Here is a 27,998-nt window from a genome sequence, read left to right as displayed (position 1 = left end):
TGGAGCCCCCGACCCTGTCTCGTGCGGCGCGCTGCCAACATTATTCCGCTACCTCACTCTTTGTGTATTTACAAATGACATTGATTTTTTCAGTTATTTATTATTATTCTTTCCTGTTAAAGGCTATTTTCGTTACTATTGCTGTTCTGCTGTTCTTTTGCTCTTTATGTTTTATTGATAATAGTTGTTAGCAGTTATTGTTGCTGTTAGTAGAAGCCGTTACTAGCTCTTTTTTCTGGTAGGTGTTGTTAATAGTTCTTATTACTGGTTGTTAGTAACCAGTTTTGTTAGAAGATTCATTAGGTATCATTAGTAGAAGTAGTAGTATTTGTTGTTATTATTATTATTAGTAGTAGTAGTAGTAGTAGATGATAGTAGTCGTGGTAGTTGTTAGTAGTAATCGTATTAGTTATTACCAATCGTAATGTTTTTGTGTAGTATTAATTGTTAGTGGTCAAAGAAGTTATTAATAACCATAATGGTTTTGTAGCCTTAGCCGTTGTTTCTAGTAGTGTGTGTGTGTGTGTGTGTGTGTGTGAGACCTCAAGCCACCCCTATCTGAGGACTCAGATCAGATAATGACTGAGGAAGCGGCGAATGAGGGTGATTAACCGTAATGGGGCGCGGATAGGTCAGATGAAGAAAATAATGAGTGGAAGAGTGTGTATGTGTGTTTGTGTTTAGGGTTGGGAAGAGTGAGAAGGGAGAGGGTATTCATCTACGTGTACTCATATACTTGTATATAGTTCTACAGTCTTCCAATTATGTCCTAGAATTTGTATTGATAAAGCCACTGGATGGCGAAACGTCTACAATAAAGATATCCAGATGTTGCACATGTGTCTTTACTTTCATACGTGTACTCATCTATGTATTACTGTAACGGTCGAGTTTATGTTCCTGACGCAACATCCTAATTTACCGCTTGCCAGCTTTACTTTCTCATATCCCTGTGGACCCTACCATCTCTTCCTAAAAGTGTGCGAAACCCTGCCTCTACTACTCGTCCAGGTCAATCAGTTTCCTGATCATACTTAGGCTGAAAAAAATATTTCCTAACATTCCTGTGACTTATGGGTCTTTAGTTTTCAACTCTGTCCTTTTCTATCTTTCCTCCGCCTCCCGAACACACGCTCACTATCTACCGATCAAATTCTATTAGTATTTTGTATGTCGTTATCATGATCCTTTTCCTCGAGTGAGGTTTGTAGTCTTTGGCTCCATAGACTGTACTGTCTGCGGTCTTCTTTGCCCTTCCCAGAACTTTATGACTTTGCACTTGGTGGGGTTGAACTCCAAGAGCCAGTTGCTGGGTCAGGCCTGCAGCCTGTCCAGATCCCTCTGTAGTCCTGCATTATCCCGAATTCTCCTCATTAACTTCATATCGTCTGCAAACAGGGACACTTCTGAGTCTAGTCCTTCCGTTATGTTATTCACATGTACCAGAAACAGCACCACTCCTAGGACTGACCCATGTGGAACCCAGCTCGTCACCGGCGCCCACTCTGACACCTCATCACGTACCATGACTTACTGATGCCTTCCCGTCAGGTATTCTTTGATCCATTGCAGTGCCATCCCTCTGTACTCACCTAATTCACCTAATTGTGGTTGCAGAGGTCGAGACTCAGTTCCTGGCCCCGCCTCTTCACTGAGTGCTACTAGGTCCCCTCTCTCCCTGCTCCATGAGCTTTATCATACCTCATCTTAAAGCTATGTATGGTTCCTGCCTCCACTACCTCACTTGATAGGCTATTCCACTTCCTGACTACTCTGTGACTAGAGAAATACTTCCTAACATCCCTTTGACTCATCTGGGTCTTCGACTTCCAGTTGTGACCCTTTGTTTCTGTGTCCCCTCTCTGGAACATCCTGTCTCTGTCCACCTTGTCTATTCACGCAGTATTTTGTATGTTGTTATCATGTCTCCCCTAACCCTCCTGTCCTCCAGTGTGTGTGTGTCTCTGTCTGTCCATCCGTGTAGGGAGGGAGGGAGAATAAAGAGATGGAGTTAGAAGTGGGGATGGCTACGGTAATAACAGTGGGAATAATTTACATTGGACCATGCAGCCGCCCCGTACACCACCTTCCTCCACTGCCCCCTGTTCACCCCCTCTCCTTTATCACCTGGTTACCTGGAGGTTATTCCGGGGATCAACGCCCCCGCGGCCCGGTCCATGACCAGGCCTCCCGATGGATCAGGGCCTGATCAACTAGGCTGTTACTGCTGGCCGCACGCAGTCCAACGTACGAGCCACAGCCCGGCTGATCCGGCACTGACTTTAGGTCTCTTCATTTCCACTCTCCAAATAAACTCATCCATTATCACCTCTACTACCAGCACCCACCACCGCAACAACCACCACTACCACAACCACTAATCAATACTCAGCCCCACTAAAGGGGTTACGGAAAGACAGGAGCGGTGATGTCATTAGCGTCAAGGACCAATCACAAGCCTCAAAGTGAAACATTAATTGCCTCATTGGCTGTATTTTCACGCTTCGTCAACTAATCACTAAATGTAATTTGTGTGTGCACGGAAGTCAGGGAATTTTAGTCTCAGTTTTCCTAACCAAGAAATACATGTCTCTGAAATTGTCAACATTTCGTGTTTTGCTATTGTTTTTTTTTTTTTTGGGGGGGGGGCTGTGATGCTTTTTATTTATAATTTAAAAAGCTAAGATTTTCTATATATCAAAAAAGCAGTCAGGTAGACTGAAATGTAACATACACTTTAATAATATTGACCGATTTATTACGAATATTAACTACCAGTCTCATAGTCAAGATATTCCTCTTTGAAATATATACAAGTATGTTGGCCCGGATCACCCGCGAGTGACCCTCTCGTCTCCTCTCCTCTCCTTCCCATCAAAGAAAACAGTAAAATTAAGTAAGACATATTTTGTAAATGATAAATATTAATGTACCACTAGAGCTGATCTTGCCACCTAAACTTATCTTGCTAGAATTTACTTAATAAAAAATAACAAAGTTTACCTAACCTATATAAGAATTTTAGTGACTAACGGGTTTCCTTGAGGTGAGAATCATCAGATGACCCGCAAAGCTCTCAGAGGTAATTTCTAATAACTGTATGTAAATCTGGAACATACAGCGATCTGAGCGATGCAGTTGCTGTGAGAACGTAACATAAATGTATGAGAGGAAACTCGTACAAGACTGTATAATGATACTAAAGAATGTACGTAAAATTTCTGAATGGTAACAACAGGAAGAACAAAAGGCCACAGGTAACTTACAGGTACATGTGGCCTTTTCTTCTGACTGTTGTTACCATTCGGAAATTTTACGTATATTCTTTTGTATCCAAGTTTCTCCTCATACATTTTGTTTTATTTTTGCACAGCAGCTGCATCGCTGTATATTCCAGGGTCACCGTTACCGCTGCCTGGTTCCAGACCAAGACTCCATGTTGCTGGCCTGAACCACCAGGCTCTTGGTGCCAGCCATACGCAGTCCAGTTGATCAGGAACTGACTTTAGGAACTTATCAAGCTCCCTCTTGAAGACAGGTGATTCTTGATAATTCCCTTTATGCACGAAAAGGAGCGTATTGAAAAGTCTTGGTTCTCTTACATTTATTATATTCACAGTATATACATTGCGTCTCTGCTTTTCGTTGCAGGTATTTTTGTACCGCCTATCTAGTCTCTTGCCTTCATGTGGAATGATTTCAGTGTGGAGGTTTGGGACCAATCCCTAAAGAATTTTCCAGGGGTAAATTATGATGTATATATTTTTCTCGTCTGCGTTCCAAGGGATACCGTTCATGGGATTTCAAGCATTTCTAACAGTTTAAATGCTTGATTTAATTTATACGAGCAGTGAAGGTTCTCTGTATGTTTTCCACTTCTTCAGTTCCTCCTGCCTCGAACAAGCAGTTAGTATACAGCAGTACTCCAGCAGAGAGAGAACGAGTAACTTGACAAGTATCGTCTTTGACTTTACATTACTTGTTTTTAATGTTAGTCAATAATTTTTAATGCTAGTCAATAATTTTTTTTACCGTTGCTATTATAACACTGTTGTGATTCTTAACTGTATAGATCCTCTCACATTGTCATTCCCAAATCCCTCATATAAAACTTCTGCTGTATGGAATGATTCGAGTTCGTCTTGTACTCTGTTTCAGTATTTAAGTCCTCAATTTCAGCATAGTGAAGTAACTGATATAAGTCCTCGTTGAACATCCTACTGTTATCGGTGAAGCAGTGAGAGACTTAGTTTATATCAACTTGGATATTTTCTGTGCCTTCACTGGATGCCACTCTCAAACACACTAATACATTACTTAGAAGATTAAAAACTGAAAATTTGACACCAAAAGTAGAGCTTCGCTACGGTACCTACACATACTACATCGTTAATCTCACGCACTCTTGCATACGAGCGCGCACGCACGCACACACACCTGCAACACACTTGTTTAATGTTCACGTAGCGCTATAATAAACAACTGTGCATACCTTTGCTGTTATTTATTTACAGTGTGTGAATTATGAAGAAACGCGAGAGACTTATATTAATAATGAGTTACGGCCTCCACTAGGCTTGCAGGCACTTCCTCAGTATTCCCTGGGGGCGCCGCCCCCAGACACAACTTTTTTTCTAATTATTCCCACAGTCTTTGATCTCTTAATTAAAACATCCTAAAACTTGACTACAACCATGTTAAGGGAATTTGTAATTTACCCCAACCCTCGAGGATAGTACCTTGATGCCGGTGAGGGGCTCTTGATCCAAGGAAGTGAACCTATCCTTTCCTTCCTGATTCCATTACATTCTTTACTGTACATGAATGATGTACAATACCGATAAGATGAAAACTGAGACACGTGCAACATCTGGGAATCTTTATTGTAGACGTTTCGCCATCCAGTGGCTTTATCAATACAGATTCTAGGACATAATTTGAAGACATTAGAACCGTATGCACAAGATGAGGTAATCAGTCCCTCAGCCTTTGAATTGGTGTGAAGAGCACCGTAGTCGTGAAGATTTTGTAGCACAGGCAAGGAGGCTGATGCTTATATACTAACGTCAGGTGGAAAGTGACGGGTAGCAGACGAGAGCATAGTCACTGGTAGGCGGGATTACCCAGTGGAAGTAGATCATACCCAAAGGGATGAGTAAGTTGTAGTAGCCGTGAAGGTCATGTAGATATCCTCTGAACCAAGATTCTATGACGTTGCAGTGTCTGACAAGTTGTATCTCTACAATAAAGATACCCAGATGTAGTACATGCGTCTCAATTTTCACCTTGTCGGTACTATATACCATTCTTGTACAACTTGTCAGACACTGCAACATCATGGAATCTTGGTTTAGAGGATATCTACATGACCTCCTTCACGGCTGCTACTACTACTACAACTTACCCATCCCTTTAACTCAGTCAAGTACTATATACAATACGTGTACTGCTCGTGAACACTGGTAATTCAAACGGGAGAAGGAAATTAGGTTTGAGTGTACCACAGCCACGTATTTGCTCGCATCAGGAAACATGCCCAATGCTGCTGGGAGTCTGATGTTTGAAGCACTGATAGCTCAGTGGTAAGAGCGTCGTGAATATTGGCTGGCTTTCCACCAGGCGGGCTAAAATATCACGGGTTCGATCCCCGGCTATTCGCAATATATATATATATATATATATATATATATATATATATATATATATATATATATATATATATATATATATATATATATATATATGTAATATATATATAATATATAATATATATATAATATATATATATATATATATATATATATATAATATATATATATATATATATATATATATATATATATATATATATATATATATATATATATATATATTGTGCCGAACCAGATGACCAAGTAACCCCATTATCCAGTGCCAACAAGCAGCGCACTTCACACGTCTCCCCTTCATAATACCCATAATGCCCACTCACTCTACCCATCTACCTACTTCTGCATCTCCTTCCCTCTCGTTCATCCGTATAATCTCAGCCACAACACTCACTTAATCCCTCATCACTAGTCCAGGAAAGTGGTAGCTATAGGACGTTCCCACGGCTCTGTAGTACAGTGTAGTACGTCCCTTCAAGAGGGTTGGCCTGAGGCTGAGGAAGGGTTCTTGATCCAAGGAAGTGGAGCTACTCTACCCTCTTGTATCAAATCCGAGGTCGTGCTTAATCATTTCTTTCAGCTTTAGTTTTAAAAAATAATACTTATACTTTACGTAATACGATGAATCATTCTTTACTGAATAATCTCTCAGTATATTTATATAAAAGACAACATGATATATACACAGAGAGCTGTATGCCTCTCTGTATATTCTTAGAGCTTAATCCTTATTTTAGGGATTAAAATTGTCATTTGTTATGACCAGATAACAACCAGTCTTAGCGTAGTAATAAGCTTTAAATCTCATTATCATAAAAAAAAAAAAATTTGTGTGCAAATTATACAGAATATGTGTATTTAGGGTGAAGAGTCGTGAGATATTCGGAGTTATAGTAGGTAATCGTAGGTAGGGTAGAAGGCACTTAGGTATATTTAGTGCCGAGACTTTTCGCCTGCGCAGCAGGCTTCTTTAGTATGGGAGTGGTAATTTACTGGTATTTGCCTGGTCGGACCCAAGAGCTTATAGATGCCTCGCCAGCTATAGGTTCTTGGGCCTATAGCTGACATTATATATCAGACACACGTTATTCCACCTCCTGTTCTCTACTTATTATTATTATTATTATTATTATTATTATTATTATTATTATTATTATTATTAAAAGTAGTAGAGGCAAAAGTTTAGATTTTTTAAATATCATAAAGTTGTCTTGTGTTCCTTGAAGAACGTTTATTCATACTGAATGCAAGTATTTATGTATAACATAATTTTGATAGTTTCTTCATTACCAAAAACAACTATAATGCACATACAATGCAGATTATTTTCTACCATTATTTTCTTTTCATCAAGCTGCTTCAGCTGCTTATAACAGCAATATAATTCTTTGTTATAATCTCAATACAGAGGTAAAAAAGTGATAGATTTTTTTTATATTCGCTCAGCTTCAACTCAAATTATCCACATTAGATGATGGATAAATCCAGTGATTCTTATTAAGACTTGTTCCACAGCCGAGGAAGTTAACCTTTGATAAGTAATGACCCAGAAGGATTATAGAAGAACCAGGAAAGACATGGTAATGTACAGGATACTCAAAGCATTTGACAGGGCATGTAGGGAGGGGAATGCAGGTACGGGCATGCAGGTACGGGCATGCAGGTACGAGCATACAGGGACGGGCATACAGGGACGGGCATGCAGGGACGGGTATGCATGGACGGGCATGCAGGGACGGGCATGCATGGACGGGCATGCAGGGACGGGTATGCATGGACGGGCATGCAGGGACGGGCATGCAGGGACGGGTATGCAGGGACGGGCATGCAGGGATGGGCTATTTAAAAGGAGACAGGTCGGTGACGAGGGTCTCAGATGGCAGATTTTCATGTGATTAATTTTTCCATTCAAAATACAAAAAAAAAATTGTGTATTTTTTTTTATAACTTTCCATATTTCCCTCAGGTTCATATAACTTTTCATCTCTCTCTCTCTCTCTCTCTCTCTCTCTCTCTCTCTCTCTCTCTCTCCTCTCATTCGTACCTCTTCTCCCTTGCCTGTCTCGCTCGCCCTCCCCGACATTCCCAGGCCTCTCTGGTTGCCTACATCAATAATACCCAGATCTGTATTCTCTTATAATGGCATTACTTAACACTATACACACACACACACACACACACACACACACACGCACACGCACACACACGCACATACACACACACAGGGGCCGGGGCCAGGAGCTATGACTCGACCCTTGCCAACACATATAGGTAAGTACATAATACACACACACACACAAACTGAAATTAAAAATTCTCTGAGGGCGCCTTATGGTGTTCATTGAGTTTTAGTTTTAGCATTGTTGCCCATGCATTGTTTTAGCATTGTTGCTTAAGAAAGGTGAGTACAGCTTTCTTAAGCAACAAGATATATTTCACCCGACAGTGAGATCTCCAGCCTCCATTAGCTTCTGTTTTAATTTTGTGAGACACTTTGATTTTGACCCCAAAAAAGAGCTACAGTGTCTAAAATCTTAAAAATTTAACTAGTTTCATAATTAAATAGTTATAATAGTTAATGTTGCAGTTTAACAACTGTAGTGTAAAGCACCCTTCTGGCAAGACAGTGATGGAGTGAATGATGGTGAAAGTTTTTCTTTTTCGGGCCACCCTGCCTTGGTGGGAATCGGCCAGTGTGTTAATAATAAAAAAAATAATATTTTTTTAAAGATTGACCTGAATGTTAGAGATGTATGTAGTGTGTGATGCCCCAAGAATACATCTTATCTCCTTATTAATAAAACTTGATCCGATATTCAGTAATTAATGAAAAAAATGTAAGTTCCGTAAAAGCAAAGAAAAATTATCTAAACTGCTACAAAAAAAAAAAAGAAAACTGATATTCTTAACATTCTACGAAACATTCTACGAAAAAGAAAAAAGATTCTGGCATTCTTAACAACAATTTATAGCATAATTTGTATTTATTTAAATTTATTTAAATTATTGCGAAAATTTTAAAAAATATAAATATATAAATATATTAAATGCAACATACAATAATTAAATTTTTAATTATAATTAAAAAAAATTGTAGAATAAATAACTTCACATCTTCACTATAACCAACCAAAAATAATAAAATGGTTATAAGTATGACCATAGTTTTTAAAGGGATGGACCGGTAAGCCAGCGGAACGCCTCGGTCAGATAACCAAAAGCTCTAATGGCGGTTCATTATCTAAGACCCGAGTCAGGAAACACTTGTCTTGTTCCCTTACATAACCTAACGTACACCATCTCTGTTTATACTGTACCTGGCGAGTTTATTTCAATACCTATTTTAGAAATTCAAGTATCCTTAACCGGTGGCGAACAGGTTTCGTCCTGCTTTAATGACCAGTGTAGTCAATAGGATTTAGCTCCATTAACCAATTAACTTTGTGATACACTAGACATCTGATTTAAGATCTGTATAAGGAAACTATCTTCCTGACGAATAAATCACCACAGTCGTCTCAGCGACTAGTTTAACCTGGTCTAGTTACCTGCAGTGGTTTCCCACTCCAGGTGAACTCTTACTCTTATAATAAAAAACTGAATTCTAGCTTGTCTACCTGGAGGGCATTCCGGGGATCAACGTCCCCGCGGCCCGGTCCACGACCAGGCCTCCCGGTGGATCAGGGCCTGATCAACGAGGCTGTTACTGCTGGCCGCACGTAGTCCAACGTTCGAACCACAGCCCGGCTGATCCGGCACTGACTTTAGGTATCTGTCCAGCTCCCTCTTGAAGACAACCAGGGGTCTATTGGTAATGCCCCATATAGCTGGTGGGAGGCTATTGAACAGTCTTGGGCCCCGGACACTTATTGTGTTTTAGTGTACCAGTAACGCCCCTACTTTTCACTGGGGGTATGTTTCATAGCCTGCCAAGCCTTTTGCTTTCGTAGGGAATGATTTCTTTGTGCAGATTAGGAACCAGTCCCTCCAGAATCTTCCAGGTGTAGATTATGATATATCTCGCCTGCGCTCCAGTGAGTACAAGTCAAGTGCTTCCAGGCGTTCCCAGTAGTTAAGGTGTTTGATGGAACTTATACGTGCAGTAATGGTTCTCTGTACATTCTCTAGATCTGCAATTTCACCTGCCTTGAATGGGGATGTTAATGTACAGCAGTATTCCAGCCTTGAGAGAACAAGTGATTTAAAAAGGATCATCATTGGCTTAGCATCTCTTGAATGTTCTCATTATCCATCCTATCAGTTTCCTCGCAGATGTGATAGTGGCATTGTTGTGATCCTTGAAGGTGAGGTCTTCGGACATTACCACACCCAGGTCCTTCATATCACTTTTCCGCTTTGTGTGATTCGAGTTTGTAGTATACTCAGTTCTAGTTATTATTTCCTCCAGTTTTCCATAACGGAGTAGTTGGAATTTGTCTTCATTGAACATTATATTATTCTCCGTTGCCCATTGGAAAACTTGGTTTATATCTTCTTGGAGATTTGCCGTGTCCTCAGTGGATGACACTCACATACAGATCGTAGTATCGTCTGCAAAGGATTATACAGTGCTATGGTTGACATCTTTGTCTATGTCTGGTATGAGAATGAGGAACAGGATAGGGGCGAGTACTGTGCCTTATGGAACAGAGCTCTTCACTAAGCATAAACTTCAGATAATATCAACAAGATTTTCTTTAGCAGAAAGTTTGCTTTGGATATGCATTGGTTAGGACGTAATAGTCATGTTACTCATTATGTCATAAATTAAATGTTTTCATATATGTTTGTAGTGACATAAATGTAATCCAATCCGATCTATTATGTTATAAGTACAAGGCGTTAATAGCCCCTACAGGCAAGGTTGATTACCCAAGAATTCGTCAAGAGGGATTTGTAGCGTAGCCTATTATCACAATATTGGAGTTTTGTGTTTCCCACAGTCGGTTGGTGCTGGAGAGGACCACGGGAGAGCTTGTATGGAGGACGAAGAGGGGAAAGACGAACGATCGTTTGAGGGAAGGAAGAATCCTCATGTGAAAAGAGGGTGGATAGGGATTCTATGGGACAGGGAGGGTTGTGCATAGAGGGAAGATAAACAGCCATGTACTGTATCAGAGGAAGTTGTGGGCGTAAGAGTGAGAGGGAAGCGAGGAAGAGTCGCTTGAAGAACGTATTAGACTAATAACCCCATTTTACACATAAATTATACATATTGCAGACTTGTATCAATGGTGTCAATCGTTTGCGATTTTTTTAGACAAATTTATAACAAACGGCAACATTATTATTTTAGATGGTCATTTACCACTTTTGCAACAGAATAGTTGCAAAAAATTGCTTTTCAGGTAATCATTTAAGCTTCATTTTGTGCCAAAAGTTGCTGGAAGAATCTCTCCAATAAGTGAAACTAGTCACGAGATGATCTTGTTCAATCTTTGGCACTAATCACTGGATGAACCTCTCCACAGTATGATACCAGTCACTAGGAGAGCGAATCTATGTAACACTGGTCACTGGATGAGCTTATCTGCTCATCCAGTGACATTCAATAGGAAGTGAACCTTCCTATTGAATGACACCAGTTATTGATAGAGTTAATCTATGTAACGTCAGTCACTGGATGAACCTATGTATTATAGAACACCTATCATTAGGAGAACCAATCTATGTGACATCAGTAACTGGGAGAACCAATCTATGTGACATCAATAACTGGGAGAACCAATCTATGTGACATTAATAACTGGGAGAACCAATGTATGTGGCACCAGTCACTTGATAAACCTATCTACTATGTGATACCAGTAACTGCATGATTCTATCCACAGTGCGGCACTAGTATCTGGATGAACCTATCCACTATGTGGAACCAGTCACTGGATGAATCTAAAATCAGTTGTGGTGTTTACATTCACATCGACGGGTTTCGTTACCACTGCTGACTGACTGTGGTATATAGGATGACCTCTATGGTCGGTAACTTAGTTGTAGTCTTGAAGGCCAAAACCGTAATGAACCTCCTTACACAATTTATTTGTTTCAAGATATTGGTAGAAGTGTCATTTCAATGACCTGGTCTTCAAGACCATACCTGGTCGTCAAGAGCACACCACACCAGACATGGTCGTTAAAACCATACCAGACCTGGTCTACAAGGCCATACCATAAATGGTTGTCAGGACCACACCAGACATGGTTTTCAAGACCACACCAGACCTGGTTGTCAAGACCACATCTAACCTTGTTTTCAAGACCACACCAGACCTGGTTGTCAAGACCACACGAGACTTGGTCTTCAAGACACTATGTGGTCATCAGGACCTCACTGGCTTGCTCGCTATAGGCCTGTGAATATTTCATTACGGGAAAACGCTAAACCCGCAGTGATCACACCGAGCCTGCGGAATGGGAAGTAATCAGGTTTTATACAAGGAAAAAGAAGGTAGCTCCAGTGCTATGAATCAAAAGCCCTTCACCAGCACGATTCATGGAGAAAATAGCAGTATTTAAACCGTAAATCCTTCCTTTTTTGTGTATTGTCTTCGCCCAATAAGCGAGGCCAGTCGATCCCGTGCCATTCTATCTGAATTGGAAAAAAATAATGACTGGTTAGAGAAAGATCTTCATAGTGAAAATACCCAGGTGTTGCATATGTGTTTTGTTTATTATCAAGTGTTTCTCTGTAACAGCCGCACAAGTTACTTTATTATTATTTTTATTATTATACATGAAATGCTATACTCGCAAGGGTTCATGGGTTTATTGTATTTACATATGAATTTATGTATGGAGTATGCCCTGTATACACACCTAGTTATGGTGAAAAACTTGGTATATATCCGCACACTTGGCCTGGTCTCAGACCGGGCCGCGGGGCGTTGACCCCCGAAACCCTCTCCAGGTATGTATTGTTGCCTGTATAAATGTTTAAGTTAAGCTAGGTTAGGTAAGAAAATATTCGTCAGGAAATAGGACAAATGCCTCCTGACGACGGGTCTTGGTCATATGCAAAATAAGCACAGGTTGTGGCTCCGCTTTCTTGTCGAATGTGTGTGTATGTACTCACCTATATGTAGTTGCAGGGATCGAGTCTCAGCTCCTGACCCCGAGGACCACTAGACTGTGTGTGTGTGTGTGTGTGTGTGTGTGTGTGTGTGTGTGTGTGTGTGTGTGTGTGTGTGTGTGTTTAAAGCCTATCGGCTACACTGTGGCCATTAAGGCCGCATGTAACAATCTATTTTACCATTGGACCAAAATACTTAAATTCCTGAAATAGTGATTAAAATCAACTATCAGCATATATAAACACCGAGAGAAATACACCTCTCAGTGTACAAATCCTGTATGTGTGTGTGTGTGTGCATGGAAGTCATACAGCTCCATAAGAATGGAAGGTGTTTAGTTCAAGGAAGGGGAAGGTAACTTTTACTTCCATGAATCAAGAGTTCGTCGCCATCGTCAAGGCTCCCCCCTTGAAGGGAGAGCTGGATGTAGTGAGTGGGATCGACCAACATGGGTTGTGTGAGGCAGTTTTGTGATCCCGTGAAAACGCCACAAACACTGTGATTAATGGTTAGTCGCTGCTGCCCGCTGCTCACCACTGATTTATACTCCTGGTACTGGCGTAGCTGTGCTTCTCTCAGCTTCATCCGCCAGATTGATATTAATTATAGAATAATATCGTTGAAAATTTTGTCTATACTCATAATTTTTAATATTGCTGTAAGTCATTATCAATCAATATAGTGGATAATATGAATCAATTCCCAGGTTCATCTTGTCGAAACTACAGCAAGTATGGTAGCAAGTTTGTCTCTGACATTTTAGAATTACTGGAAAGCTCATGGAGCAGTAATGCTTAATGTCCTGTTGACTGTCGTTGTTTACAAAACATGAAATTTGGACGTGAAAATTTGTGTGAATATCCTCCAAATCCTGCAGACTGGTGGACATACTCCTAGCACCCGTGGGGCCCACTTCAAGGCCTCAGTCTTGCAGAAAATTATGCTGTTCATTGGACTGTAATAATCAACGAGTTTCCGCGATGACCAGGCCACAAAAAAAGATAATTAATAACAGAAAAAAGATCTTATTGACATACAACGTCCATCCCATTGAAGACCTCATGGACTATTTATTTGGGAAGGGAAAAAGGAATAATTTCTCAAAGAATTTCTAGCTCTCTAACAGGATATTTCTGCCTCTCTTGCCAAGCGACCATTACAGCTCTCGCATTAAGATAAATTGGTGTGTAAGCTGTAGCAGGCAGGGGCCATTATAAAGGTTAGGATGTATTAGGGTGAATTGGTATACATTACTCTTCTTTAAGTAAATAAAGGGCCAATAGTTTTGTGTAGAAAAATTAACATTAGTAAAGTGCAAATTTGCTCCGATCTAATTATCGGAAATTATCTCTTACTTTTGCTGTTAATATTTAACATAATCCTTTAAGGATCATTATAAATTCCATGCGATTAACACTTCTAACAATATTTTTTTTTTATTTAAAAACACAGGATACAGTAGACATGTATATCACACAATTGAAGTGATCACAAAACATGAAACATTTACAAAGAAAACAAAAATTCCTTATAATTAACAAATACCATACATCAAAATTACTACTATCCTACCCTACTTAACGTGCCCTTAGCTCATATGACTGTATATACAAAACTTTCTATGTGCACTAATGCTTTGGCCTCTCAATTAATATTGTAATATTAGCATTTAATACACCAAAACATTCTGTAGCTATTCATCCCCGAATTTTTGTATTTTGTATTTATAACCCCTCAGTATACAATATACTTGTATATCATACACGAGTGACTCAAATCACAAAATATGAAGACATATATAAGTGCTACAACATCCGCATGACTAACAAAAAACCTCTACAAAACAGTCTAAAAGATAAACTAAATATTAATTAATTAGCTCCTAATCTTTCATATAATTATAATCTCATTGTCGAGAGACTCACCGCACTTACAACTTCGTGCAGGCACATGCTACCCCCCTCCCTCTTTTTTCCTTTTATCTCTCACCACCTATCCTAATTACAGGGTTACACAGGCTTATACTGTATTTCCATCAAAAACAATATACATTAATATGTCAGCAAGTGTACATGGCCCTGGGTCCCACGTAGGACATCAATACCATTACCAGTACAGAATACAATGATATAATACTGAACATTATCATGGGAATAAAAATTCATCATGCACATACAATAGTCATATAATTAAAATATTGACATACAGGTTCATACGTGTTCCGTCCTTATTTTTTCAGCAATAACACTAAAGAACAAAGCTGGTTGACGAATCTTACTCAATCCCCATTATGGACATTGCACAATAAAATTGCCACTCCTAACCAATACCTCACAATTCATCATAATATTCATATGTCATTACAACGCACACATATACATGGTTAGGTACACTAGAGAAAGATGCCATTTATGTGATAATAAAATTGACGAAGCCTGACACTACAAAGATCATGAAGTCATGAATAAACACAGCTAACCTAAGTAACAATTCTAATTTTGTTGACAGCAATGAAATGTACCTGGGTTAAATGCAACTCAAAACTGTAGTTAACACCGGATTCCTGTTGTTAACCACCCACTAACTTTTATACCGAAAAGCATAAAATTTTCTACCACAAAGCAACTATGCAGGGTCACAGCACCTCACAAACATAAGTTGAACAACGATAAAGTTTAACTTGGGTGCAAAATTAAGATCATTCTGCGCTAAACCCGAGATCCCAAGATTTAGTTATCATGGTTTAAAGATTATCCTGTACTTCTAACAATATTATTCAGGAACCTTTACATAGGACCCAGAGGATGACTCGACAACAAAAGTTAAACGTAGCATGCACAAGGATGACTGCCTTCGGTTTATGATACTAAGCGGTTTATAGGAAGACCCAGAGATTTTGGAACCTCCTACATCCATCTGCGTAAGAAATTAGGAAATTCACAACTACAATGGTCATTTTTTTACAATGCTACTTCCTAACTGATACTTCCGTCTGTAACATACACTCGCTTCACCTTGGCGGAAACATTATGATCACAAGATATCGCACCCCTGACACCGGACGCTCCAGTTCATAACTCGCCGACAGCACCATTATTTGCACAGTAACTGCTGAACACTAGACCCGTCTCGAGTCGCTGCTACACTGTTCCTAACAGTTGTCAGTCACCTCGCTTCCAGTGCCGATAACTACTATCTTAATCATGCATGTGTCTGCGACAAGAGCTGTACCAGGTTTTCTTCCCTGGTATGGTGCTAATGTTAAAATTGTGAATATTATATATTTTGCTTATATTAGATCACTGGTTGATTATTGCGCGCCAGTGAGGTGTGTATCAGCAAATATATGCTGACGGTTTACTTCAATGCCTAATATAGGGATTAGATTATTCTTGTCTGGTGGAGAGAAGGTTACTTGCAAACTTAATGACCTTAGTGTAGTAAACAGGCTTTAATCCTCATTAACCAACTAAACCGTTTTTAGATAATGACTAAATATAAGCTAACCTAAGATAAGCTGGATAGAATTACGCTGTTACGTATGAAAATTTTAGCAGGGTTAAGATTTATATTATGCTAATTCACGTGACTATATATCTATCAGTCTTAATAAATTTTTAGCTAGAATATATTTCAAACAAAATTCGACTTATCTGGTTGCTCTGATTAAATAAAAGTTATGAAGAATTAGTTTGCGGGCATTACAAGAGTAAAGTTGACTTTCCATCTGAGTTTGTTTTAAAAACCAAGTAGTGTTCTCTCTCTGGTATACATCTTTCCTGCTCTCCTGGAAAAATTTTGAGGAAAAAGAGCTGAATTGCATTTAATTTTAGCTGTTTGGAACCTAAGCCTATAAAATAAGAAAAGATCAGCTTTACTGAAACTCAATGCATATATATTTACAGATCACTGTACACTTAAAAACCATACCACCGGCCGGGATTGAACCCGCGGTCATAGTCTCAAAACTCCAGCCCGTCGCGTTAGCCACTAGACCAGCTAGCCACAATAAGATTCATCCAACTAGGTATATTTCTACACCATAGGAAGGTTAGCACAGGCACCACTGTGACCACAAATGCAAGTTTTTACAGACGAATCTCCAGCTAGCGTGGCCGTGACGAACTCTAGCTCAAGTCCCTTCACTGCCGTCAACATGACGGGCTGGAGTTTTGAGACTCTATGACCGTGGGTTCAATCCCGGCCGGGGGTATGGTTTGTTTGCAATCGTGTCATTACGATTTCTTGAGTCACACTGTACACTTGTTTCAAAGAACACTATTTTTATAGGCATTCGGTGGAGGTAAATTATTAAGACTTAAACAGAGATAACCCAGAAAAGTCAGTGGAATATTAATGACTAAGTCTACATTATATCTCGGTAATACAACGTCTTTTTTACTCAGGTTCTGCTCCTATTCAACAAAAAAAATGAACTATTGCTTCACCGACTATAGGAAATGAACACTATTTGCAGAACAGCGAGGAGGGATAATAATCATTTACAAGCAAAAAAAAAAAAAAAGAACTCATATTCATGGATCAATTTGTCAATAAGAAATTTTAATACTGGAGAGAACAGAGGGAGCGAGGAAGGGGGGGAGAAAGAGCAGAAACACTAGATTAAGTTATGACAGTCGAATAAATGTAGGAATTGAGAAATGTATAAATTAAACAAAGCATGAAATGTCTCTGGGGGGGGAAGCTCTGGGACCAGTACCCTCGCTCCCAGACAACTGACAAATGATGCCGAGCTCACAACTCGCTTATGAGAGGGAGGGAGACGCAGCTTCCCAGTAATATGGGTAGAGGTGGGGCTTTTTTTTTTTTGTGATGCTGGAGGCTTCAGCGAAAGGTGGAGAAATGAGGAACTATTTGAGAATAGGTTACGTAGAGAGTAGAGAATAATTGTTGTTTGACGAAGGATTAATACTAAATTCAAGGAGAACGGAAACGGTTGCTGGTAACGAGTATTTTATGATGTGATGATCTCTCTTTCCGGGGTGGATTGGTAAGCCGATAGAAGGTCTCGGCCAGATAACCAAAGGCTTCACTGAGTGGGCTTCATATAGCTTAAACCTGCGTCAGGAGAAACTAAGTTCTTCGGAATAATGATAATAATAATAATAATAATAATAATAATAATAATAATAATAATAATAATAATAGTGCGGTTAATGGATGGTTATTAAGTTGAAAGTGACTCCTGGTCATGGCAGATGCTAGATGAAAGTGTTCTGCCACCAGCACTCTGTAACCATGAATCAAGAATACGATTGTTAAAGCATTGAACTCTTATTGAAGATGCTTTTAATGATCCACTGAGTGGGTCACCATATGGCGAAGACTCGCCTCAAATGCTTTTTCCCGGATAAATAAATTAATAGCTTCAACAACCACCCTCCACGTCTGGTGGTATATAGTCAGGAGAACTATTGCAAACTGACCTACCCTTCGAGCACCACCAGGCGAGGTAACTTAATATCAGGGGCAATAGTCCGAGAAAACTGGGGAGTCATCGAATATGAAAAATAGAGATGATGCAAAATAAACTCGCTGAATTCATAGAAAAAAGGAGAGTGTGAAAATGAAAATAATTTTTGGAGGACAGAATTTGATCAAGCACAAGCACGGTCGGAGTCAACAAAGCAACCCTTCACCCGCCTCCACACGTGACCCAGTCAAATTATTTCTGTTATTTTTCTCGCTACCAATTGCATGATCGTGCGCAGCGCCATGTTAAGTGACTGTAAGTGACTTTGTTAAGTGACTGTGTGAAGTGACTGCTTCCTCTTCCCTCTGTTACCTTGCGCAGGACATGCCTTTGATGCTAGTTTGTCACAAAAACACTTTTTAACAGTCTATTGGCACAATTAATTTATAATCAGAACGAGGAGGAATTTATTCCAAAAACTAAAATTAAATGAGACACTATTGTTATTCTGAAAAAAGTTTACTTTCCTTTTTTTTATATTACTTGTAATTAACATTGATAGTAGCACTGTTACGTATATAAAATTGATGATGATAGTTATAACATCATAACTGACAGTACCAATGTGACGAGATAATTATAATGAATAATAATGATACTTAGAATTATGAATAATAACGAATGATAAGATTAATGAGTGGAAATGAATGCAAATAAATTATTGTAATAGTCATAGAAATATGAATTTAACCGAATAAGTAAATAAAACCATCTACAGTAGATATGACAATGATAGAATCAACCCAAATAAAATGTATGATTTTTTTAATATTCGTGAGTTAATGCAGCCAGTCCCTTCCCCCTCAACCATCAACATACCTCTCTCCCCTTCGTCAAAATATTCACTTTTTCTCCCAACAAAAAATAATATAGCAGCCGTCATGCTAAGCGGACCTCAACTTGTCAGGGGAAAGTTAGCAGCATAAATTTCAGTATTTGTTTTTATTCCCGAGTGAGAGCGGAGCATCGACTGCCAAAAATTATGTTGAGAACGAAAGTTAATTGACTGTGTGTTTTTGTGAAGCTTGAATACTTAGGTTTTATTTAATTATTCTGTAACTACATGTAGATTACTGATATTCTGATACAAGAACTTTTTTGTAAATAGTCTAAGAATTTGTCTACCATTGTCACTGACTGGTAATAGTAACATGTACACGTGAGGCTGACCTAGGAATAAATGGTGCCACAGTTTACACATTCATAATGATGTCTTTTAATTAGTATCGTGGAACGCACTGTTAAGTGATCTTGTAGTTAACGATGAGTTTAGGTTTGCGTGTATTAGCTTATCGACGAGTTATTTTGTAAACTCCCAGTATCAAGTAGATTGTGTAAGAGAGACATTTTTAATTTATGCCTATGGGATAGTCCCATTTTTTGGTTACCCCTCCAAAAATGTAACCTAACCTAAACCAACCAAACTTAACCAAACCTAGATTAGGAATTAAAATCTAGATTAGTTAGGCTATATTAATTTTGGGGGGTTACCAAAAACATTTTTCCCCTATATGCACAAAATATAAAGGTTTCAATTGCACATCTCCATTAATATGGGGAATTTACATAATGAATAAAACACGACCTTTAGCTTAATATTGACCAATTTCGTTTTCACCCAAGGCTAACATCAGTTGAGTTTATGGTATGTACCTGTTCCATCATAAGGCAGTAATTATATGAATTAATATAACGCTTTTCCACTGGAAAAACAACGGGATTATAAGAGCGACAGGTAATAAATAATTAGTCAGTTTTAGCGGGAGATTTGGAGTGATATAATGTAGTCTGATAATTCACTGATATCCTTATTAACAATAGTTAATATAATATATATATATATATATATATATATATATATATATATATATATATATATATATATATATATATATATATATATATATATATATATATAGTATTATAACCACGAACGAGTGGTATTTAATCAATAACAGTGCGACTAGCTGGGTAATCGAACCTGTGTTGTTTTAGCCCGCCTCGTGGTGACCGAAAATTCACTACGCTCTAACCCACTGGTCCATCCAGTCCTAGAAAGATCACGCACCCAGCAGAGCTAGATGTTGTTATTGATTAAATGCCACTCGTTCGTGGTTACAATACTATATACTGCTTGTGGAGGCTAGTACACCAAACGGGGAGTAGAATGAAATTAGCTCTGAGGCACCCGCACCATCGTATGTCCTCGGATCACGGTACAACACCTAGGTTCTGGGTGCGTGATCTTTGTAGGATTGGATTATCCAGTGGGTTAGAGCATCGTGAATTTTTGCTCACCACGAGGCGGGCTAAAATATTTATATATATATATATATATAATATATATATATATATATTTAATTTATTTATTTATTCTTACGATTACGCTTGTATGTTTGAATTACGATTATGTTTGTAACATAGTCGTAAATAATATGGAAACCTAACTACTACACATATTGCAGTTATAACGATGATAGGCTAATTGTATAAAAATGCAAGCGATATTATATAATCTTAAGGTTATCTTATATTCACCCCTTTTCTTTCCCTTCCAAAATAAAATATCTTGTTGAGTTTCAGCCCCTAAACTGTCCCTCCTCCCTGGGAGGCCATTGAGAGCCCCAGAGCGTAAACAATCCCTCCCTCCCTCATCACCACAAGTCCTCAGGCGCTCCTTGTTAACCATTGCAACAAATCGTTCTTAATTATGGATTCTGCAATCTGCAATTAGTAAATATTTTTTATAATGACTGTGTGTATCATATTTCACCCAACTCTCACGAAATTATAAAGACATTGTTCATATCAACTATTCTTTCATATTGCTGTTGCTGTTCCAAAGACCATTTGAGTTGATAATGCTGTGTCGCAGGTTCTTCCAGTACCCCTGCAGTTCTGTTGCACTGTGTCACAGGTTCTTCCAGTACCCCTGCAGTTCTGTTGCACCGCATTGCCTATAGCCGATGTTGGGTTATAAAATACAATATTACGAAACTTTCCGAGCAAAAATTTAACTCTAGTACAAATTGTTAGACACTTGGAACCACTCCCAGTAGGTGATTATCTCCTCGTGCAATCAGAAAGGGTTGCAACTCTGTCTCTGCAATCATGGATGGCGTCAACCCTTGCAATCAGTCGTGGCGTCAAGAGACACTCGCAGCCTACGACTCATTAACTCGTAATTCAAGATGATGTGGGCCTCGCCGAGCACAAATGTGCCTTGATGTGTTCCCTCAAAACCAGGGAAAGAAGAGTAGTCGAGTTAGATTGAACTATAAAGTAAATTCAAGGGTGTAAAAGAAAATGGAAGAATGGAATAGATTGTTTTATAAATTTTGTTTAATTGGGAACACACACACACACACACACACACACACACACACACACACACACACATACACACATACACACACACACACACACACACACACACACACACACACACACACACACACACACACACACACACACACACACACACACACACACACGTGGTCCAAAAACTGGCTTCTCGAATTCAACCTTGCCAAATGCAAAGTCATGAAGATTGCAGAAGGGCAAAGAAGACCGCAGACAGAGTATAGGCTAGGTGGCCAAAGACTGCAAACTTCACTCAAGGAGAAAGATCTTGGGGTGACCTTAACACCGAGCATGTCTCCGGAGGCACACATCAACCAGATAACTGCTGCAGCATATGGGCACCTGGCAAACTTTGATAACGACATACAAGATACTGTGTGGAATAGATAAGGTGGACAGAGACAGGATGTTCCACAGAGGGGACACAGAAACAAGGGGTCACAATTGGAAACTGAAGACTCAGATGAGTCAGAGGGTTAGGAAGCATTTCTTCAGTCATAGAGTCGTCAGGAAGTGGAATAGCCTAGCAAGTGACGTAGTGGAGGCAGGAACCATAAATAGCTTTAAGACGAGGTATGACAATGCTCAGGAAGCAGAGAAAGAGAACCTAGTAGCGATCAGTGAAGAGGCGGGGCCAGGAGCTGAGTATCGACCCCTGCAACCACAATTAGGTGAGTACACACACACACACACAGTATGTTCAATAGATGGGACACAGAAACAAGGTGTCACAGTTGGAAGCTGAAGACTCAGATGAGCCACAGGGATGTTAGAAGATATTTCGTCAGTCATAGAGTTGTCAGGAAGTGAAATAGTCTGGAAAGTGAGGTAGTGAAGGCAGGTACCATACATAGCTTTAAGAAAGGGTATAATAAGGCTCATGGAGCAGGGAGAGTGTGGACCTAGTGGCGACCAGTGAAGAGGCGGGACCAGGAGCTATGACTCGACCCCTGCAACCAAAATTAGCTGAGTACACACACTCGAAGAGGCGGAACCCTGCAGCCACAAATAGGTGAGTACACGTACACACATACATTATTACCTGGAGTCTACTGAAGGGAGTTCCGGGAGTCAACGCCCCCGCTGCCCAGTCCTTAACCAGGCCTCCCGGTGGATCAGAGCCTGATCAAGCAGGCTGTTACTGCTGGCCGTACGTAGTCCAACGTACGAACCACAGCCCGGCTGATCGGGTACTGATTTTAGGTATCTGTCCAGCTCCCTCTTGAAAGACAGCCAGGGGCCTATTGGTAATTTTCCCTATGGCTGGTTGGAGGCTGTTGAACAGTCTTGGGCCCCGGACACTTATTGTGTTTTCTCTTAGTGTACTAATGGCGCCCCTACTTTTCAATGGGGGTATGTTGGACCGTCTGCCCACTCTTGCTTTCGTAGGGAGTGATTTCCGTGTGCAGATTTGGGACCAGTCACTAAGATTTTCCAGGTGTAGATTATCTACTCGCTGACCTGTACTCACTCTCGCCTGCACTCCAGTGAGTACAGGTCAGGTGATTCCAAGCGTTCCCAGTATAGATTGTTATTTATTACATATAATATTAATATTTATTTTACAATTTTCGGATTTGTGGTAAAATAAACTATTTTTAAAAATTTTAATTTCTCGTGAAAATTATAGTTCTCATTTATCATTTTATCTTCATTTTCCACCGTGTGTTTCTTAAGCCCTTCTATACCTCAGTTTTTGAACGTTCATACATAAAAAAAATCCTTATTTAGGATTAGTAGGTAAGGTTTAATTAGGTTTGGCTAGATTACATAAGCCTATAAGAACTTATGCCTAACCAAATATAAACAAAGTATAAAGAAGTGCCGCGAAACCTCTGGCAGCGAGGTGTCAGGACAAACTCGGGCATCGTTCAAACTTGCAAGAACGTATTGTACACTTCATCCTAGCTTCCTCCTCGCCAGTCTTGCCTTCAGTGGCACCGACTACGGAGAGGTAGACGAGGCAGACTATACAGATATATTTAAAGACAAACTTGATAGTCTCCCTTTCCATTAACGGGAAATGAGAGAAAGCGAAATCAGGCCACTTGAAGAACACAGACCGTGATAAAATATTGAAAGTATTTGACGGTGAGCTATATAGTTACTTTAAGTGGACTCAACTCTTCTTTAATTTTTTGTACTCTTGATATGAGGAAGGATTTGGAATTTAATATAGAGATTCGATAGGGTTCCCTATTCAGCTTTTCCCAATCACTAGTTTTAGTTGAGAGTTTTCAGAATATCAGTGTTCCTCGTCCCACCTTCTGTGTGCCACTCAGTTCTTCGATTTTTCTTTCTTCTGTTTAAAATGTTTCAAAGTGCCCAGGTACTGAGCAACATTATAACTGCAACCACATTGATCCTATGACTGACTTCTTCCCTTCTCTCCTTCACTCCCTCCATACCTCTTCTCTCCCTCGCTCCCTACAGTACCTCTTCTCTCCCTCATTCTTATCTACACCTCCCTCCTCATTCCCTCCAACTACTTACCTCCCAATGTCTCCATCCAAAACCACCTTACTTCCCCCCCCCCTTTCTTCCTAGTTTTCCCCTCGGAGGGTCGTACGAGGCTGGTGACACTTGGTAAATTGTTATAGTTTGTGTTTCCCTTCTGCCTCCCCTTCTTTTCCCCTTAAGGACACGTGTCACCCTCACCCACTCACCCTATCTCCCTCACCCCCTTCTCACTCATTCCCCCTCTTTCTCTCTCTCACCCTTATCCCCTTTGCCTCACCCTTACCCTCTTCACCCCTCACCCCTGCCAACAACTTTGCACCCTCCCTCTACTACCATCGCCACCACTGTCTCCCCTATAAATACAAACATCACTACTACATTAACTCCACCACTTATTAAAGCCACAACTATTATCCTAATGCATAACTACCAGCAACACCTAATAAGCGTTTTCACCGCCACCACCACCACCAGTACCACCACCAGTACCACCACCACCACCACCACCACCAGTACCACCACCACCACCAGTACCACCACCACCACCAGTACCACCACCACCACCACCACCACCAGTACCACCACCAGTACCACCACCACCACCAGTACCACCACCAGTACCACCACCACCACCAGTACCACCACCAGTACCACCACCAGTACCACCACCACCACCAGTACCACCACCACCACCAGTACCACCACCAGTACCACCACTACCACCACCACCACCACCACCATCAGTACCACCACCACCACCAATACCACCACCACCATCAGTACCACCACCACCACCAATACCACCACCACCATCAGTACCACCACCACCACCAATACCACCACCACCACCAGTACCACCACCAGTACCACCACCACCACCAGTACCACCACCACCAGTACCACCACCACCAGTACCACCACCACCAGTACCACCACCACCACCAGTACCACCACCACCACCACCACCAGTACCACCACCACCACCACCACCAGTACCACCACCACCAGTACCACCACCACCACCAGTACCACCACCACCACGATATCAATACCACAACACGGCAACCATCATCAAAAACGCTATTTTCATCACCGCCACCCATCATCATCCAGCTGAAGATGCCATACAACATCTGCATTGTAAAACTGATCGCTTTACAACCTTCTTCATTAATCACGATAGAAACAAACACATGCCCAGGGACCCACTGTAACTGTTGTTCACCTCTGTTCATTTAAACTAATTGTGACGGATAAGACACATATGCATCACTGGAATCTTTATTTCCGATCAGCAATAGAGATACCAGGGTGTTGTACGTACGTCTTATTCATCATTTTCAGTATTTTATACCGTCATGAAAGTGATATTAACTATTTCTACAAAAAGACTTCCCTATTTTTTCGAAAGCAAGTAAATCAGCTCCTTCAGCAGTAACAGTTAAAAATCTAGATTAAGACATGTCGATCATCTGTACTTTTCGTCCCCAAACAGTCAGAAAATTTGACAAAATCGTATAAACTTTATTGATATTTGGCGACATGTTCCTTTAATTCTGCAGTAATCTGTGAAGCACCATCCTCTCCAGTGTTTAACGCAGGCAGCGAGTCAGCGAGGGGCGATGAAAACCATCATGTTGGATAGATTTCCGAATTGGTATAATGCAGTAAGTTGTTTCTCTCTGAAAATGGTAACTGACCCAAGCCATAACTTGTCTAATGATATCGTAAGTAATACCGGTCATCCCAGGAGCGGTCTTGCCCCAGGTGAAGGTCGCATTTAATTCATGGCGGTCTTGCTCCAAGTGAAGGTCGCATCTAATTCATAGTAATCACACTGGATGAGATCACATCTGTCATTGAAGGGAATAAAGTATTTTACTCGTCAGGAAGTTATCTTGACTTGGGCCTAGTTGCACGATGAACAGCTGAACCAGGTCCATCCCATCAACGATATCTTTTATCACATCCTAAGATGTGTGAATATTTAAACTATTGTATTATTTCTGAAAGATTCTTGATCTTGGGTGGTAGCAAGTTATAGCTAAAAAAAAACATGAGCTCACTTCGTAGTTATGCGGTTCCTGGAATGTGTTGAGTGAGAAACTTGTCTACTTGTCTCTCCCATTGTGGTGTTACTACCCTTCACTGCTTTGCGGGGAAGGGAAAAGGCCAATTTAGTCCTCTAGTAAAATTTTATCTGAGTTATCCATATCCTCACAGTACCAAGCCAGGTTTAAAATCTTTCAAGTCTTTTTTTTTTTTTTTAACCATTAAGTTGACAGGCTAAGTTGCTATCCTACATTACGTAAATTCAAAATTCAGATTTATTTAAGATATAAAACATCCTTCGCCCAGGATGCGACCCACAACAGCTAGTTAACATTCAGTTACCTGAACAGCGTTAGGTGAACAAGAGCAACAGGTGGGAAAAGTTCCTGGTCATACTGAGGCTGTCGAGAATGTTGAACGTTGCTCATTTTTCTTTTAATTACTCATCAGTATTGCCAGATCATAATAGTAAATTTTCAGGTTTATGGTAACCGATATATCTTAACAAAACAAGTAAATTATATAAATGGCATAAGTGGATGAGAGAATGGGTGGGGGTGAGTGGGTGGGACAGTAATGAGGGGTTTAGTGGGTGTGGGAGAGAGGATAGGAGGGTGGGTGAGAGTGGGAGAAATCTAATGATCCCTTATTTCTTGCACCACCAGCTCCATTTTATTCTTTTGAGCCTAATAATAGCACTGTGTCGTCTGCAACAAGCAACTTTAACAACTCTCACTCTGATGAAAGTTAAGACACATGTGCAACATCTGGTTATCTTTATTGTAGACGTTTCGCCAGCAGTAACAGCCTAGTTGATCAGGCCCTGATCCATCGGGAGGCCTGGTCATGGACCGGGCCGCGGGGGCGTTGATCCCCGGAATAACCTCCAGGTAACCTCCAGGTAATCCAGTGGCTTTATCAATACAGATTCTAGGACATAATTAGAAGACAGTAGAACTATATTCAAAAGATGAGGTAATCAGTCCCTCAGCCTCAAACGCCACTAACAAACGTTCAACAGTCATAGTGACATTACACAACATTATCTGATATATGTAATGAAAACAATAAATTTTTGTGTTTATAACAGCACTAAAGCAGTATCAGTAGTGTGGATAACGACATATGTGCAGTTTAAGACATTTAGTGAGGAAACTTTTCGCCACAAGTTATTTCTTGAGTCCTAGTAGATACAATACTAAGAAACGAGTGTCTCTGTATCAGAGCAAAAGAAGCTGTTTGTGGCGAAACGTTTCCTCAATAAATTCCTTGAAATGTGCTTATGTGTCATTATCCACATACTGTCGGTATCACAAAACCTTTCCAGACAGTATCAGCAGTATCAAGACATCAGCAAATTGATAATGATATTAGATAGCAAAGTTTCGCGTTCTTAAATGCGCTGAAAAGCACCGTTCCCGTGTTTTATTTTCGGGTTTGTTTCTTTTATTACTCATACAACTACACCTTCAACTGTGTCAATAGCATTGGTAGTTACTATGGATCAGTTCTTCACATGAAATGAAAATGAAAATGTTTAATTCCTTGCAAAGCTTACGATGTGTGGTTTAAATATTACAAAATATTAATTATAAACAAAGCCAATAGTATTCCTAGGCATTTCGGGCAGACTTATTCACAATGCTTCTCTTATTATCGTTAAGTTTGTTTTTAACTCCGATTATAAGATAATTTTTTTCTCTCTCCTTTGTCTTTCCCTTAATCCTCCCCTTCTCTTCGTTTTCACTATTATTTTTCTCTTCCCCCGGACACACTTGTCTCTCTGTGACGTCGGCTCCAGGGTACTAGAGTGACCAGTCCGGCGGCTAATGATCAAATTGGTTCAGCTAATTGGTCACTACTACAAGAGGCGGACCTAATTGGTTATGGCCAATAGGGTCAGTGAAGTAGGAT

The sequence above is a fragment of the Cherax quadricarinatus genome, chromosome 10, assembly GCF_038502225.1.
Source record: "Cherax quadricarinatus isolate ZL_2023a chromosome 10, ASM3850222v1, whole genome shotgun sequence".
NCBI classification, from domain to species: Eukaryota; Metazoa; Arthropoda; class Malacostraca; order Decapoda; family Parastacidae; genus Cherax; species Cherax quadricarinatus.
Note: the sequence above shows the minus strand (reverse complement) of the source record.